This window comes from Schistocerca serialis, chromosome 6, assembly GCF_023864345.2.
Source record: "Schistocerca serialis cubense isolate TAMUIC-IGC-003099 chromosome 6, iqSchSeri2.2, whole genome shotgun sequence".
In the NCBI taxonomy this organism is placed as follows: Eukaryota; Metazoa; Arthropoda; class Insecta; order Orthoptera; family Acrididae; genus Schistocerca; species Schistocerca serialis.
Window position 1 is genome coordinate 330854570 of NC_064643.1, and position 18084 is coordinate 330872653.

An 18084-nucleotide genomic window follows, 5' to 3' on the forward strand; every position below is an offset into this window, starting at 1 on the left:
GAACCCATGTTGTTGGGAGGCTGTAGTGCGGTTTTAGTTTAAAGTTAAATATCCTGACCGGCCTCTGTGGTCGAACGGTTCTAGGCGCTTCAGTCTGGAACCGCCTGACTGCTACGGGCGCAGGTTCGAATCCTGCCTCGGGCATGGATGTGTGTGATGTCCTTATGTTAGTTAGGTTTAAGTAGTTCTAAGTTCTAGGGGGCCGATTACCTCAGAAGTTAAGTCCCATAGTGCTCAGAGCCATTTGAACCATTTTTAAATATTCTGAGGCAGATATTTTCTTGCGATGTCAAACGCAACCAAAGGCACCACAAATCAGAGCTACCTGTTTAAAAAGATCTGCATATACTTAAGCGGAAGATGAATCCGTGTTTAAAATGTATTGGATCGGTGCCAAGTTCCTGCCATTTTTTACAGTGTTAAGAACACGAGGCTACCAGAAGTTTCGTTTTTAATAACAGCGAGTCTTCTTATCTGTTCACTGTATGCGGCGGCATTTATAACCATTCATTTCTTGGTCGTAATTTATGATAAAGAGAGCCAATTTGGTTCCCCAAAATGCACAAGATTTTTTGAGGGTATGCAGAGTCCTTCGCACTGCGCGTTCCTTTTCATTCCTCTTCTTTCAGTCCACATACTGTCACCGTTCCTCACCTGTAACAGTGTTCCTAAGGAAGGGTTTGTACCCACGACAAGTCAAACTTTAACAGGCCGGAAAGACGAAAATATGGTTACTCGCTGATTTTTGTTCGTGTCGTTTAGCAGATGCGGTACCCATGTACCCAATTTTTGCATCTTACCCAATGAACGCAAACGATGCACAATGGTTATGTGGCCGTATTCTATAATTTGTACCTATTTTCGCGTTGTTTGGCGAGGACTGTAGTGAACCAACTGATTTAGGTGGTTTTCATCAAAAAGAGATTTTACAGAACTTCGTTAATTACGCAAGTCGAATAATTCCCGTACCGTCTCTCAACAAATGCTTCCTCCCACACGCCCCCCAAATTCTTCTCGTGGTTTCTACAGCACTAGATTCTCTATTAAATTCGAAGAGTAAAATGTGTCGGAAGTTTGCACTTTTCTGTACTCGACATTTCGTACTGATTTGCCTTTAAAACAGCCAAAAAGAGCTGTAAACGACATACAAGCTCCTGTTCGCAACAATCAAGTCTAAACTGAATAAAAACAATTGAATAACGATAAAAACGGAGGATTCACAAAGCAGTGCTGCCTGCCCAATAAAAAAGGCACAGATTTTATTATTAACTTTTCCATTCATGCCGCTATCTGTGTTTAACCAATAATTGTTACAAAGACTATCGTGAAATCAGAACAAAATAATAATAAAGAATTTTCACATTCGGAGGAGGAAGTTACTGACCGAAAATTCGTGAAAACACCTTGCCGAAACGAAAAACGCTTTTGTTTTAGTGATTGCTGCTCCAACTTGTATATCATTCCGTCACATGCTCTTTCCTATTTCGCCATAATTCAAAACGAGCTGCCCTTCTTTGAACTTTTTCGATGGTGCTGTCAGTGTTAATGCGTAAGAGTCCCACACCGGGCAGCAATACTCCAGAAGAGGAGGGACAAGCGTAGTGTAGGCAGTCTCTTTAGTAGATCTGTTGCATGTCCTAAGTGTTCTACCAACAAAGGCGGTGTTTGATTCGCTTCCTCATGACATTATCAACGTCATCGTTCGAGTTTAAGTTGTTCGCATTTGTGAACCGCAGGTATTTATTTGTATTGACAGCCTTTAAATGTGTGGAATTTACAGTGTAATAGAAATATAACGGATTCATTTTAAAACGCATGTAGATGACCTCACTATTTTTTTTTATTAATTCTCAGTTTTCGCACCAGACAGATACCTCGCTTAAAACAGTTTGCAATTGGTTTTGATCTTCTGACGACTTTATTGGGCGGCAAACGACAGCGTCATCTATCAGTCTAAAAGAGCTGCTCAAATTTCGCCTAAATCGTTTTATTCATTAGGCAGATCGCGTACACCGTAAAAAATGGTTCAAATAGCTCTAAGCACTATGGGACTCAACATCTGAGGTCAGCAGTCCCCTAGACATAGAACTACTTATACCTAACTAACCTAAGGGCATCACACACATCCATGCCCGAGGCAAGATTGGAACCTGCGACCGTAGCAGCAGCGCGGTTCCGGACTGAAGCGTCTAGAACCGGCACACCGTAACACTTCCTTGGAGACCGTCAGATATCACAACTGTTTTACTCGATCACGTTCCATCAGGCATGCAGTTTGATTAGAAGCTGCTTGTGAGGAACAGTGTCTGAAGTCTTCTGGAAATGTAGAAATATGGAATCAATTTGACTTCCCTTGTAGATAGCATTCATTACTTCGTGTAAAGAACCTGTTGTGTTTCGCAAGAACGACATTTTCTAAATCCGTGCTATGTGACAATAGGTCGTTTTCTTAGAGGAAATTCATAATGTTCGAATACAGTATATATAAGTCCCAAAAGCATGCTGCAAATCGATGTCAGTGGTATGGGTCAGTAGTTTAAAAGATTATTTCATTTTTCATACTCGTGTATTGAAATAACCTGTGCAACTTTCCAATTCTTAGAGACGGACCTTTTGTTGTGCTTGTATATGATGCTACGTATGGAGCTATTATATCAGCATACTCCAAACGGGCCAGCCGGAGTGGCTGTGCGGTTCTAGGCGCTACAGTCTGGAGCCGAGCGACCGCTACGGTCGCAGGTTCGAATCCTGCCTCGGGCATGGATGTGTGTGATGTCCTTAGGTTAGTTAGGTTTAATTAGTTCTAAGTTCTAGGCGACTGATGACTTCAGAAGTTTAGTCGCATAGTGCTCAGAGCCATTTGAATCATTTTGAACTCCAAACGGGTATGTAGTCTGTACCAATAGACTTGCCTTTGCTGAGTGGCTTAATTTGCTTCGCTAGCTTCAGATCACGGCTGCTAATATCCACAACTCGTGGTCTAGTCGCTAGCGTTGCTGCCTCCAGTTCGTGGGGTCCCGGGTTCGATTCCCGGCCGGGACGGGTATTTTCTCCGCCCGGGGACTGGGTGTTTGTGTTGTCCTCATCATCTCATCATCATTCGGGAAGTGGCGAGATTGGAACTGAAAAGATTGGGAGCTTGTAAGAGCGCTGGTGACTCGATGTTGAGCCCCCCACAGACCAACATCATCATCTTCATCATCAGGGCTGCTAGTGACTGAGGGAAGCTGCTGGCAGGACTGTGCGTGACGGACATTCTTCGCCCTTATGTGTTGTTGCCTGTCATGCGACAGAATCGTACCGGTATTTTTCAAAAGGAAAATACTCGGCCTCACATGGCGCGTGTATCTATGAATCGTCTGCGTGATGTTGAGTTACTCCCGTGGCCAACAAGATACCCAAATCTGTCCCCTATAGAACATCTGTGGATCCAGTTCGGACGTCAACTCCGTCAAGGACGAGCTAGAGTCTCAAGCGAATCAGTCAATGCATCTGGGCCAGATGGGAAGTGGGATCATACCGCCAAGTTCTTTGTAAAGTTGCATGGATTTTGTAATCACTAAAATAGCGTATTGTCGCGTGGAGTGGTCGCGCGGTCTAAGGGGCCATTGACGGATTACGCGGCCCCTCCCGCCGGAGGTCAGAATCCTCCCTTGGCATGGGTGTATGTGTTGTTCTTAGCATAAGTTAGTTCAAGTAGAGTGCGAGTATAGGGACCGATGACCTCAGCAGTTTGGTCCCTTAGGAATTCACACACACACACACACACACACACACACACACACACACACACACACACAAATAGCTCCACATATCCTTTCAAGCCGCGAAGTTTGATTTCCTTCCTCCTCCCCTTCTGGGTGATACAGTCTTTTTGTCAGGCTGTGTACTAGGAAGGGATATGAAAATCAGTATTAGAGAAAGCGAATGGAGTCCGCAGCTCGTGGTCTAGTCGCTAGCGTTGCTGCCCCTGGATCACTGGGCCCCGAGTTCGATTCCCAGCCGCGTCGGAGATTTTCACGTCCCGGGGACTAGGTGTTTGTGTTGTCCTCTTCACTTCATCATCGTTCGGGAAAATGGCGAGACTGGATGGTGATAAGATTGGGTATTTGTACGGGCGCTGACAACGACGCCGTTGAGCGCCCCATAAGTCAAAATCATCATCGTCATCATCATCAGGAAGTGAATGGAAGACAGATCGTTGGTAGGGTTTCGGGAAAATATAATGTGTTTGTAAAAGAAATCTATACAAGACTAGTATGATCAATCCTGGAGTACTCTTCCAGTGTCCGGAGCCCTTATGGAGTTGGCATGAGTCTAGATATTGGACGAATTCAGAGACGTGCTGGTAGGGTCGTAATACGTCAGTATATCCCATACAAAAAAGTAAGAGAAATCTTTGGGGAATGTAAATGGAAGTGCTTGAAGAATGACGATGTATTTCTTGCGGAACCCTATTGAATAAATGTAGAGTACCTGTAGAAGAATACTGTGCGGACATTATACTGCCTTCACCGTATTCTTTGCATTGGGATCACGAAAGTAGATGATAAACATTATGGCAGGTACAGAGGCATACAGACAGTTATTTTTCTCAAGCTCAGTACGAGAATGGAAAGGAAAGAAATTCGATAATAGCGGCACGTTACTAGGAAGGGACATGAAAATCAGTATTAGAGAAAGCGAATGGAGTCCACACTGTACAGTGGCTTGCATGGTATATATGTAGACACAGATCGTGCCGTAGCTAGTTTCTCGGAAGGTACTTTCTTTCTGCGGTGGAATGTCGCTGACAGTTGTAAACTGCCTACTTATCCGAGAGTCGAACCTACGGCTCTACCTTTCGCTGGCACGCGGACGCATCCCACCGTTCGAGTCGAGGCTTGAGCCCGCCAGTGGTTCTGCCCTGCTTTCCCAAACTGCTCGCCGCTCCCAGCATACATAATATGAAAGAGCAACATCCGCATTGGAGTGGCTGACCCACACACAGTTTTAACAGCATAAGCAGACATTTTGTCCTTCTGGTCAGACTGAGAGGCACCCACATTCCTTGCTCATACTGTGGCACCAAACAGTCAGGCCTGCAAGATGAGTGGTCTGCCAAGCGAGTGGATTTGTTCCTATTTATCGAGTAACATCAATGACTGATTATGAGCTCTAGTACTCACAATTAAGCTACAAATTATTCTCCTGTTTGAATATTACGCAACGGAAACGGATAACGCAAATCTGACTATTGGTAATTAACACAACTCTGATTGTTCACTACGCACTGGCAATACCACATTTTCTTTCTTACCCAACGGCTTTGATCAACACGTGGCCATCGCACTGAATATGAATGGCATACACAATATATATTCTGGATATCATGACTACAGACAATTCGAAGAACAAGGCCACCAATCTTTTTCTTTTCACTATCGTTTTTATTCCGATCAGTTCTATTATGATTCAAAGATAACCTAAACACATCATTACATTTTATACAACAATTACACATGAGAAACTCCGCCCAGTGGGCATGGCTTTACATTAGTGATTCTCTATCTTATGGTCTCGTAATTATCTAATGCTACAGTGCACTTTCTGGATAGGATAGTGGATCTTTTGCTATATCTCACACTTCGACTCTCACACCCCTCATCATGAAAATTTCCTCCAGACCGAGCGGTACAAAAAGGTACATGCATAATACACTGCCTCTGAACCTATCTTGCTACTCTCCCATGCAAACTACACATAATTAAATTACGTGAAATACATCACACTGGCAACATAGAATACAATCACAAAGAATAGTCATAACGTTAGAATCACATCACTTTCAGCTTCCCCACTTCAATTAGTATTCATCCCAGTTCCACACGACACTGCCCCACTTCGTAACTTTTCTTTCCTACTACGAACTCTGGAGGATATATGCACGTCTTCCTGTGCAATGCAAGCCAAGTGGCGTTGCTGGATAGATGGGTGACTCACCTTGCTTCTCTCTCAGAGTATTAGAGTTTGAATCAAGAGTCACACGGAAACATAACACGCAAAGTAATATTAAGATCATATTCGTCACACACGCGAGTCCTCAACTGATACCTTGGACGAGTACTTCTCTTTATCCTTTGTCTCATACAGAGATTGAGTCTCACTCAGTACTCACCACGTGGAAGTGCTCGTCTGTAATTTCAAGTCCTGCACACGCGATTTCTTAAATATTTCCAACTTATAGTACACACGCCGGTAAATCTGCTTAACTTTAGCACTCGAAAGTATTTCAACTTAGTACTAGCACTCGCAAGTATTTCAACTTATTGGTCACTTCCGAAGATTACTACGATCCCCTTAATATTACCTGCCTGACATTTAATTCTCCCCCCAAAAGTTCCTGAAATAGAGAAATAATTATTCCAAACTACTCTTAAGTATTTCACATGCATACCATTTTCTCCACTCTTTTGTCTTTACGGAGCACACCTAAGACAGGTCTTACCAACACAAGATCCAGCGCCAGAGTGCTGAATCATGGCCGTTCTTCAGGCCATCTCGCACCGCCGCCGAGGTGTGGGAGCACCATGCTACCGTATTGGTCAGCCACATGTCAGGCGCTCAAAGCTCAAGTAAATTTCATCTCTTTGGTTCCACCAAAGGTGACCAAAGGACCGTCTCAAAGATGATCATATATTGCACATTCACTATCTGCCGTTATCAGACGACCATACATTCATTCATTTCACAGATCTCACCAAATTGGCTGGTGGGATTTATTTTGTGGGAGTGCACATGTAATCAACTAAATAAATAAATTGTCCTTCTTTCCTACACTGGTATCCGGCTTCGGTGTATTAAGTGAAATTGCGTTATTATTACAAAAAATATGTTGTTCTGACAAGAATAACGAAGAATGTTGTACCTATTTTCAATGTCGGGCGGTACTGTACCCTTTCAAGACGATAATGGATAATTAAGGTTAAACGTACTTAAACAATTTGGATGCCGCCATCAGACTTTTTTTTTCTCTATTGAAGTCCGGCGCGAATCGGGGCTGTAGCTTCGTTTTCAAATACTACAAGCATGTTTCAAGTGTTAAATGTCCTTCTGTTTTTCACCTAATAAAAATCCTGAACCTCTTTTGCAATGCGCTGCATGTTGTCATACTCTTGTTGTGTTTCTTAACAAAATGAAATCGTTGTGAAAATTTGACGCTGAACAGCCTCCAGGAATTTCTAGCCATTGGTCCTTCTTGAGAAACGATCAGTTTATAGTTCCACTCAACGTAGTAATCAGGCACATCCACTTTACGCCGATGGTTAACGGCTTGCGGAATTAATCATGATACCAGACACAATCTGTAGAAGCTGTTATGCACTGTTCTTAAACGTTAGCACCACACAAGGCGGAAACTGTGTATTTGAGTTGATTATGTCGTGACTAATGGAACTCTTTCCAGAGCGAGTCTCGAAGCCAGTTATCCTGATTGTCACGTGCGGTCGCCTTAACCGTGAGTGCATTCGAGTACTCCTCCATAGAGTTCATTGCCCCAGTGGTGCTGACCCCAGAAGCCTTTGAGAGAATTTTTGCTGACAATGTTTACAAATCATAGGGGAAACATCAGAGACAATGGAAATTTGAGTGAGGTGTGGAGACGTTTGCAGGAAGCCTAATGGTAAAGGCGACTGCTCGCGAAAACCATGAAATCATGTTTCGAGTCTCGGCTTGGAACAAATTTTCATTATTTTTATTGGATGGTGCTCCAGTTGCGGCAAGAAAGTTTTTTACACGACCGGTTTCCGCTATTAGGAAAATCTCAGCAGAACAACAGGAGCTCTTTTGTCGCTTAGGATACTCAGAAAAGTGTATCTGGAAGAATGTAACTGAGCGAAAGTCTCCTGTTGTTCATTTCTGGAACACTCAAATGGGCCTAACGGTTGAAAAAGTCGTGTAAAAACTGTTGGACACAATTGTGGCGCCTACTCAACAAACTGCAATACACTAGTACTGACAACTGCGGACGCCCTGTATCGAGGAAGAAAATGTGAGCAAAATAACATATTCTCATTAGTGACGACATGTTAATTGCATAACGTGTTCAGCATACCTCGTCGGCTTTTTATATCCTCTCATGTCATTCCATAGTTTTAAATTTCATTCCCTGTAAGTGCCCTAAGTACTTATAAAGGCGCTTGGTTGTCGATTCATACCCTATCTGGCACAACGGTAAACCATTCTTTGCCAGATGGATAGCGTGCATAAACTTCTGAAAGTGCTTCATGCAAATTATTCAGTTACGTTGTACAGAGTTCTGTATAAATTGATTTACTAATGGCCAGAAGAGATCACTGATTTACCATTGCTAAGTATTATGAGTCCCGTTTCTTCTGCAATAGTTACGGAAGGTTCCATTTTTGATTACCGAATTCATACTATTTCTAATTCAGTCCCGACGCGGCTAAATAAACATTTCTTTTAATTGTCTGATCGTAATACGAATACGTTTCAGACGCTGTACCCTGTTATTGGCCTAGAACATGACAAGGTATGTATTTCTCGTCTAATCAGCCACTTCCCGTTCATAAGATATGAGAGGGAGCTTTTCTAAGCTACGTTACATGCTTTTGAGCTGTTAAAATCATGTTTTCACTTAGTAGTGACGCCACGGTGCTTGTATGCTACGGCTGTTCATTCAGCGACATTTACTACCCAATCAAAAGTATGCGGACACCTGCTAGTGAAATTTGTGTGTCCACTTTTGCCTTTATGACGGCTCGGGACACTTGTAATGAGGTGTCTGAATGTCTGTGGAGGAATGACGAAGTCGACGTTGTAGCTTATATCAGAGGTATTCTATTGGATTCAGATCGAGACTCTCGACAAGTCACTTGGCATTAACTACACTAATGTGTGGATTATAAGGTGCTGCTCAAATATTGTACCACTGCCTTTGTAATTACGTACACATAGTCACTGTGCTAGTTGGAGTGCTGGTAGCACTTTGGCATTTCTTCCACTAATTTCATGTAACGTTTTTTGCAATCATCCTCTGCAGCCGCGCGGGATTAGCCGAGCGGTCTCAGGCGCTGCAGTCATGGACTGTGCGGCTGGTCCCGGCGGAGGTTCGAGCCCTCCCTCGGGCATGGGTGTGTGTGTTTGTCCTTAGGATAATTAAGGTTAAGTAGTGTGTAAGCTTAGGGACTGATGACCTTAGCAGTTACGACCCATAAGATTTCACACACATTTGAACATTTTTGGTTCAAATGGCTCTGAGCACTATGGGACTTAGCTTCTAAGGTCATCAGTCCCCTAGAACTTAGAACTACTTAAACCTAACTAACCTAAGGACATCACACACATCCATGCCCTAGGCAGGATTCGAACCTGCCACCGTAGCGGTCGCATGGTTCCAGACTGTAGCGCCTAGAACCGTTCGGCCACCTTGGCCGGCCGGACCGCATATGAATCGATTTTATTAATAACTGGTAACCATCTTTAATTAGTATGTTATGTGCCGCCAACAGACTACAGTGAGGGCGTGATAAGCTGGCTGCCGGCCGCGAGGTACTGATCGTTAAAAGTCGTAACCATTCGGGAAACTTCGTACTGACTGTTCGCTGTTTCAGATTTCTCTCACCCTCGGCGAACCCAAATTGTGACATCGTAATTACCTGACGAAGTGTTCTTGTATAGCCTGTGGAAGGATCAGATGATTAATTGATTAATCAGAATAACTGTACTTATATTTAAATGTATTATGCAATTTCAGACCCAATCACAACAGTTTACCAATTGTTTTCATGCCAATTTTCTTCTACTCATTGCTTTATATTAAAATAGCTTTAATTTATTTTCATATTCTTTGCCACAAATAAGTACCGTGTTTGAAGACAACCGTCTCTGTAATGTACAGCCACGAATCCGTGTTCCTTCCGTGTCAAAATTTATGTCATAGCGGCGGTAGAACTCGCGCAGGCCCTTGAATTGTCAGTAATGGAAGACAAAGTATAAAACATTCCCCTTCTCACATCCTCTTAACACGGCAGTGGCTGCATTACTTACCCTTATGACCCTCATATACGTGGCCAACTTTACTTAGCTCACGGCCGAATTCACCAATATCGATTAAAACTAAGCACATCTTAAAATGATACTGCCTCTGTAAATATTTTTGTTTATTATTGAGCAGGAAAACTGCAGTCTTAATGAACAGGAAAACTACACTCTTAAGGAGCTCTTAATGTGTTGACTGTTTATGATTCGTCTGTTAGTTTCTAGATCACATTATTATAAAATTGGCCGAGAATCGCTGGCTGCACCAATACTTCATTCGGGCAGCATGCGGTCGCTGGGCGCAGTTTGACGACGACTGCTATAAAGAATCGAATTTCCAATTAACTTGAAGCACCCAGGTACTTTGAATATGAACACACATTTGAACATTTGAACATCTTCTGCAGTGGCCAACGGTTCCTGTCCGTCAGTACATGAGGTCTGGCTGGTCTTGGTTTAGCTGCGGCTGTTCCTTCGCGTTTCCATTTCGTAATCACGTGACCAACAGTCGACTTGGGCAGCAGTACAACGGTTGAAATTTCCCTAATGGACTTGATGCTTTGCTGACATAGTGGTCAATGCGCATTACGTAGGGGTGTCCGGATAATTTTAATCAGACAGTATACAGCCCGATTCGCTCTGACTCTAGCTGCTCGCGCAAAGTTGGCGACAAACTTAAAAATACGTTGACAGCGCCCATCTGCACTCAACAGTTTGGTAGGAAACCCGATAGGTCCAAAGATAAGACTACATCGGAACGACAGTACGCTCACAACCCGTCGCCATCCATTTCATTTGAGCGAATCTCATTCAGTTGGCCAACTAAGGATTGTAATTTCCCGGTACACCCTTTGTATAGGTCTTCTTGATGTACTCCGGCATCACCTTGTAAGCGTATTGTCATATCGCTGGCTTAGTTGTGGAGTATCTTTGCGGGCAGCCGCGTCTGTAGTGAGTCGAGCGCGGGACACGGTACTGTTATGTTGTGTAGTCTGTAGCTCTGCGTGTGAGAGGCTTTGTTAGTGTTCAGGCTGAAGTGTTCCTGCAAGTGTTGTTACAGTAAAGTGATGAAATATGGAAGTGATTCAGAAGAAAGTGCGTCAAGAAGTAATAAAAAAACGAGCAGTGCCGTCGATAACGTATTTATGTATCGTCTCGTTGCGTGTTGCACAGCATCGATCATCCGCGCCGTGTTCGGTTTCCCGGAATGAATTAATGTGAATTAGCAGAAATTAGTTACCATAGAAGACGTGCTTCCGATCATCGCGTTTCCGCATTATCAACAATCAGCCGCGCTGCGACGGTTACGCGCACGCTCGTACAAGTGAGAACTGAGAAGTGAAAAATTAACTTTACGAACAGTGCTGTATCATTACTAGTGACAAGGAGGACTATTACCAGATATCTGTATGTGTGACGAGCGTAAGAACTTTCGTTCGATCATTCGGCTTCCGCATCATCAACAATCACCCGCGTCGTGTCGGTTACGCGTACGCTCGTCAGAATGATATTTTGGACTGTTAATCATCAAGATTGTTAATTGGGATAAACATTTACGATTTAGAGTGTAAACAGTGCAACCTGTGGTTTCCATATCGTCTCAGAATATAGATGTTCGTACCAGACGTAGGACACTGTTGTGTTTTAACGTTGAGTGGCTCCCCGAAACCCGCTTGCATATTTCGATAAATAATTTCAGGCAAGCCAGCAGCAGTGTGAAGCAGAACAGTACAACCGCCGCGGGATTATCAGGTACGTAGATTGGACAGGGCGCACGGTCACGAAACGAGAAGTCAGTTTAAAGTACCCCACCCATTCGTACTCCCGGGCGTGCTACAACCTATATTTCATGTTTGCTAAATAGTCGCCGGTACTAATTCCTTTTGAGAAAGCTCCTTGTTCCCCGCCTTCCCGTTTCAATCCACATGCAGCACACGGGCAGCCAGTCCTGGAGCTGGACGTCATAAGCTGTGTTGCTGGACCGGGCGCTGCGGCTTTGGCAGCTCGGTGGCCCTGCTTTGGCAGCGCCAGCGTCCGGGCTGGCGGCAAGCCACCCGTTGGGTCACAGTGCACCTGCCCTGTCACTTGCATCTTCGTATCTGCATCTGTATTACAGAAGCCACACGCCGTTGACTTATGGAAGGTACTTCGAAACAACATCCGTTGTTAAGAAACTTCCTGGCAGATTAAAACTGTGTGCCGGACCGAGACTCGAACTCTGTACCTTTGCCTTTCACGGGCAAGTGCTCTACCAACTGAGCTACCCAAGCACGACTCACGCCCCGTCCTCACACCTTTACTTCTGCCTGAGTGAAAATTTCACTCTGGAAACATCCCCCAGGCTGTGGCTAAGCCATGTCTCCGCACTAGCCTTTCTTTCAGGAGTGCTAGTTCTGCAGGGTTCGTAGGAGAGCTTCTGTAAAGTTTGGAAGGTAGGAGACGAGATACTGGCAGAAGTAAAGCTGTGAGAACGGGGTGTGAGTCGTGCTTGGGTAGCTCAGTTGGTAGAGCACTTGCCCGCGAAAGGCAAAGGTCCCGAGTTCGAGTCTCGGTGCGGCACACAGTTTTAATCTGCCAGGAAATTTCATATCAGCACACACTCCGCTGCAGAGTGAAAATTTCATTCTGGAAACATCCCCCAGGCTGTGGCTATGCCATGTCTCCGCAATAGCCTTTCTTTCAGGAGTGCTAGTTCTGCAGGGTTCGCAGGAGAGCTTCTGTAAAGTTTGGAAGGTAAGAGACGAGATACTGGCAGAAGTAAAGCTGTGAGGACGGGGCGTGAGTCGTGCTTGGGTAGCTCAGTTGGTAGAGCACTTGCCCGCGAAAGGCAAAGGTCCCGAGTTCGAGTCTCGGTCCGGCATACAGTTTTCATCTGCCAGGAAGTTTCATATCAGCGCACACTCCGCTGCAGAGTGAAAATTTCATTCTGGAAACATCCGTTGTTCTCTGTCCTAATGCATTAGCGTGTTGACATGCCAAATATGACTTTTAATACGACTAATCCGAACGTCAAAGACAAAATTTTGGAGGCTGTTCCGCGAATTTTGTGTATAATGGCCTCTTGAGGTCCAGTGGATAGTTACAGAGTAATTGTTTTTCGTTTGATAACTTACCTCCATTAATTTTGGTATTTCGAAAAAAAAGCTAATGACAAGACAAAAGAGAACAGAATGAAGTGGAACGATCTTTTTGTTAGAATGACAGAAAACAGAATGCCAAAAAAGATAATGAATTATCGGCCGACTGGAAAAAGAGAACTATATTGATCTCGTAAGAGATGGATGGATGTGTGATAAGACCGGAACAGGTGTTTAATAACGTAATCCTTGGGAGGAGATGATGATGATGATGATGATGATGATGAGAATGACATTGTTCTCATTACGTTACTTTCAAGGATGTAACTATAAAACCCATCGAAATAGGTGTTCCTATCGCGGAATATAGGTATGTATGAGAAGATAAAGAGAGCATTTCACTCTGCCTACAAAACCTGAACCGCTATATTTGCCTTCAGCATTAATGACAAGATAACGGTACCCACTTGCAGCATGTGCCTTTAGGTCAATTTTATTCTTTTTTAATCATTATATAGGTAGTTACGCTACTTGATATGTTCTATAGATACGATTCTTTGAGAAAATCATCTCGGGTTTTCAGCCGACTCTTGGCGTCGTGTTGTCGCAAGGTTTCGACGTGTTTCCTACTCGTCATTTTCAAGCCAAGTGTTGGTTTTATGTCCATTTAGTTCCTTCATAGCCACTGGACCGCATACTCCTCTGCCGAGGGCCCAGCGGGATGACGTGGGTTCTGGGACTCGGTCATCAAAGGGACAGTGGACGTGAGAGTACATGACGATCTTGCCAACCAGTATAGTGGCTTCCAACTGAGCTATACATCGGATGTGGCGTTACGCAAAAATACGTCAGGAACGCTCTTATGTTCGGAACCCTGTCTTCCCCCCACATGAAAGGGAAGTAATTAAGAAGGGAGTGAGACAAGGTTGTAGCTTATCCCAAATATAGTTCAAATAGTTCAAATTGCTCTACTATGGGACTATGGGACTTAAAATTTGAGGTCATCGGCCCCCTAAACTTAGAACTACTTAAACCTAACTATCCTATGGACATCACACACATCCATGCCTGAGGCAGGATTCGAACCTGCGACTGTAGCAGCAGAGCGGTTCCGGACTGAAGCGCCTAGAACCGCTCGGCCACAGCGTCCGGCCCAATGTTGTTCAATCTGTACAATGATGAAGATGTGAAGGAAATATTTGGAAAGGCAATTAAAGTTCCCGGAGAGGAAATAAAAATCTTAATGTTTACCATTGACATAATATTTCTGTCAGAGACAGAAAAAGAACATAAAAGGTCAGTTATGGATAGTATTTTGAAATGGGGCTATACGGGGAACAACAACAAAAGTAAAACAATGGCAATGGAATGTAGCCAGATTGAGTAGGGTGATGCTGAGGCAATTAGGTTAGAGAACGAGCCAACCAAAGTAGTAGACGAGTTTCTTTCTATCTGAGGAGTAAAATAACAGACGGCGGTAGAAGTAGAGGAGATATAAAATGCAGACAGGCAGTAGCAGGAAAGAGTTTCTGAAAAAGAGAAATTTTTTAATAATTTAAATTTTCCTAAAATTTTCTTTTTTTTTGTGGATTGCACAGAATCTAAGTGTTTTGTGAAGGAAAACATGGGCCAGGTAGGCTGTATAATTTTGTTTAAGATTAATATCAACTTCAGTGTTAGGAACGATTTAAAGGCGGTATTTGTCTGGAATGTAGACTTGTACGGTAGTGAAACGTAGATGATTAAGAGTTCAGGCTAGAAGTGAATACACACTTTGGAAGTGGATGCTACAGAAAATGCTGAATAGATTCTATAACTAATGTGGTAGCATTGAATCGAATTGGACGGAAAAGAAATGTATGCCACAATTTGGCTAAAAGAAGGGATCGGATGATGGGACACACTAAAAAACATCAAGAAATAGTCAGCCTGGTAATAGAGGGAAGTATGTGGGGTGCAATTTGTTGAGGGAGACCGTGGCTTGTCTACAGCAAGCGGGCTCAAACAGATGTAGGATGCAGCAGTTAACCAGGTATGAAAAGGTTTCCACTGGATAAGCTAGCGAGGACAACTGCGTTAAACCAGTGTTTGGACTCAAAGTGAACCACAACAACAACAAGACATAATCTAACTTGATTGTTGCGATTGTGAGTTTGCAGCACCTAGCCACTGTATAGAACCCGTGCCTCCAGCCGCCGAGAAACATGTCATGATCGGCGTAGACGAACTTTCGTTATGTATAGTTATTGCACCCTCCATGTCCCACATGGGTGGGGGGAGGGAGGAGCTGCCAGCAAATACATTTCCCGCTGTTCAGCCAAGGAACTTGAAAAAATGTAAAATATATTATTAACAGTCTTACAAGACGTTGAAAAACGAATGTTTTCGCAAAATAAATAGAAGTGGTAAAGATTTGCGTTGTTGTGTCATAGATTCTTTGTCATAATCCTCTCTAAATACGGAGCAAGTTCGATCACTGTCTCCAGCTTCATGTGGGGCACTCTGTGTTCGTTGGTCGCTAGCGAACGAAATGAAAATTAACCTAAAACGTCGAACACAACAAGTAATTGCGTATAACACCGCCTTCTTCTTGCCAGTAAATTTGTATCGCACTCTTTGATCGAGATTCGAACTGACTACTTTCGGCCGGCCGCGGTGGTCTAGCGGTTCTAGGCGCTCAGTCCGGAACCGCGGGACTGCTACGGTCGCAGGTTCGAATCCTGCCTCGGGCATGGATGTGTGTGATGTCCTTAGGTTAGTTAGGTTTAATTAGTTCTAAGTTCTAGGCGACTAATGACCTCAGAAGTTAAGTCGCATAGTGCTCAGAGCCATTTTTGACTACTTTCGGACAGAAAACCACAATGATATCAATTAGTGTCCTCGGGCGCGGAGTCAGCTTGCAAGTCGTACAAGCCTCGTGAAACGTCAGTGGCGACTTGTGCGTACGTGAATGCAACAGACGACATGTCGCATCACGCTGACGTTTCCCTTGACTTGGAAGGCCGCCTCAAGTCCTTGATTCGACGGTTCGTCTGACGCATTCGGGCCGCGGATTCGATGACATCCTGTGGCAGTCTGCTCGCCTTCCCTTGTGGTTCCTCAGTTCAGAAAGTATTTCGTTTCCTTCCGGAAAGCCGTCCATCAGAGATTACACGCCGAGGGAGGGGGCGTAAAGGTTGACACAAATCTCGCATTCGCGAGGTGCATAGTACGGACCATGGCAATCCACCTGTAGTTTTCCTGCAATATCTCTAAGTAACTTCATGTGGAAGCCGGGATGATTCTTCTGAAAAGGTCTCAGCTAGTTTCGTCCCCCAACCTTTTCCAATTTGAAACCTCAGTTTTTGAATGGTCTTCAAATTAAAAGTCCACCTCCCCCTTGCCGTGGTGCCACACGCTGATGGTAAACTTCTCTTTACAGACCCATAGAAGCCTTAATTCTGAAAACCTTGTTTCATTTACCAAAGGCGCTATTGATTTTACTTTTATAGAGTCCAGAGCCTCTAAGTGCTTTGAGAATGAAAACATGGTCCATGTAAGCAGTATTCTTTTCATTATCCGTGCGAGCGGCCAATTTCATTCTTGGGTAATTTCCAAGCACATATCTTAAACGTCTAGCTTGTAATGCCAGCGATGTATTACAATGTAAAATGAAGCTGGATGCTTGACATACGTGCTTGAAAACGATCCAAGGTTGAAATTGGCCGATTGCACAGATAAAGAAAAGAAATACACCTACTTCATCCATGTTTTCATTCTCAAATAGCACTACTGCCCAACTAATTACTGTCCAAAATACATTAAATCATAAACTGACTGCGTTGTTTCATTGTTAATGTGCGATTTTCCTTCCGAAGTATCCATGGAATAACATTTTAGTTTTATTAAAATACGTTTTCAGCCTCATTTCAAATTGTTGCATTAAGTCTGTCTCTAATGACTTCACCTTCGACTCGACGTTTCTTCAGAATTATTATCCCCAGCCGTTTGATATCCACTAAGGGATAAAGGCCACTTCATGAGTCTTTCATGCATTAAAGCCGTCATATTGCCAATGCACGTTCCTAACGTCTTCCACACACATTCCATTAGCGCTCGGCTCCGTCTTATCTTATCCCATGGAAACTCATATAATTTCCACTCCAGTCTGTTCAATGATCCATGTCTCTGTCTCCTGAAAATTACCGGCATGTCCATCGTGAAAATGACACACAGAGTTTTTCATTGCCAGTAGGATCACACAGTTAGAGTTAGGGCTCAAGGCCGAACAGCGCACTGTCAGTATTATGCAACAGAGTTTCTCAAGGATGGGTGGGCAAATCTACAAAAAGAGATCACTGTTGTGGCAAGGCAGTTCGTGACCACGACAACGCACCCGACCATTCAGCTCTGTTATTTCACGAATTTTGTGGCAATAAACAAATAATATGTCTGCCTATGAAAGACAGGATGTGAGTTCGAGTCCCCAGTCAGCACATAATTCTAACATTTCACATAAAACCAGTTACCTTACAATTAAGTGGACCATGTTACAATATGAAAACGGGTGACTTCAATGCATGGGTGTAACAGCAACTTTCACGGCGAAAACTGAACCAGTGTTTTGCACTCCAAGATGGAAGTTTGGCTACTATCATACTATCGTGTGGAATTTATTTTTTATTAATTAGACAAGAGATAATGGAACGGAGTTTTTTGTCTAAATTACCGGTACTGAGTAATAAAATTGTTGAAATATAGCAGCACACATTCCCCGTTGCTTATATAATATGCTGTCTGTAGAAGTTTGGTATTTCTATTAACATTTCTAATTACGGTCGGGGTTTTAGTAATGACTAGCTACAGCAATACATTTCCTTGTGTACTACAACACGTGTAAATACAGTGGACGTCAAACTTATGATTAAACAGACTTCAGTCACACACTGAAGAAACACAGAGGTAATTTCAGTGTCATATCTGCTTTACC

General features: G+C 43.5%; 1 protein-coding gene and 1 non-coding gene across 2 annotated transcripts in view; both read left to right on the forward strand.

Annotated features, from left to right (window-relative positions):
- LOC126484449 (uncharacterized) overlaps positions 1–18084 on the forward strand; it is a 397416-nt gene that overhangs the window by 34546 nt on the left and 344786 nt on the right. The window lies entirely within an intron of this gene.
- Trnas-cga (transfer RNA serine (anticodon CGA)) lies at positions 12825–12899 on the forward strand. The gene has a single exon. It is a non-coding gene; the product is annotated as a tRNA-Ser (tRNA).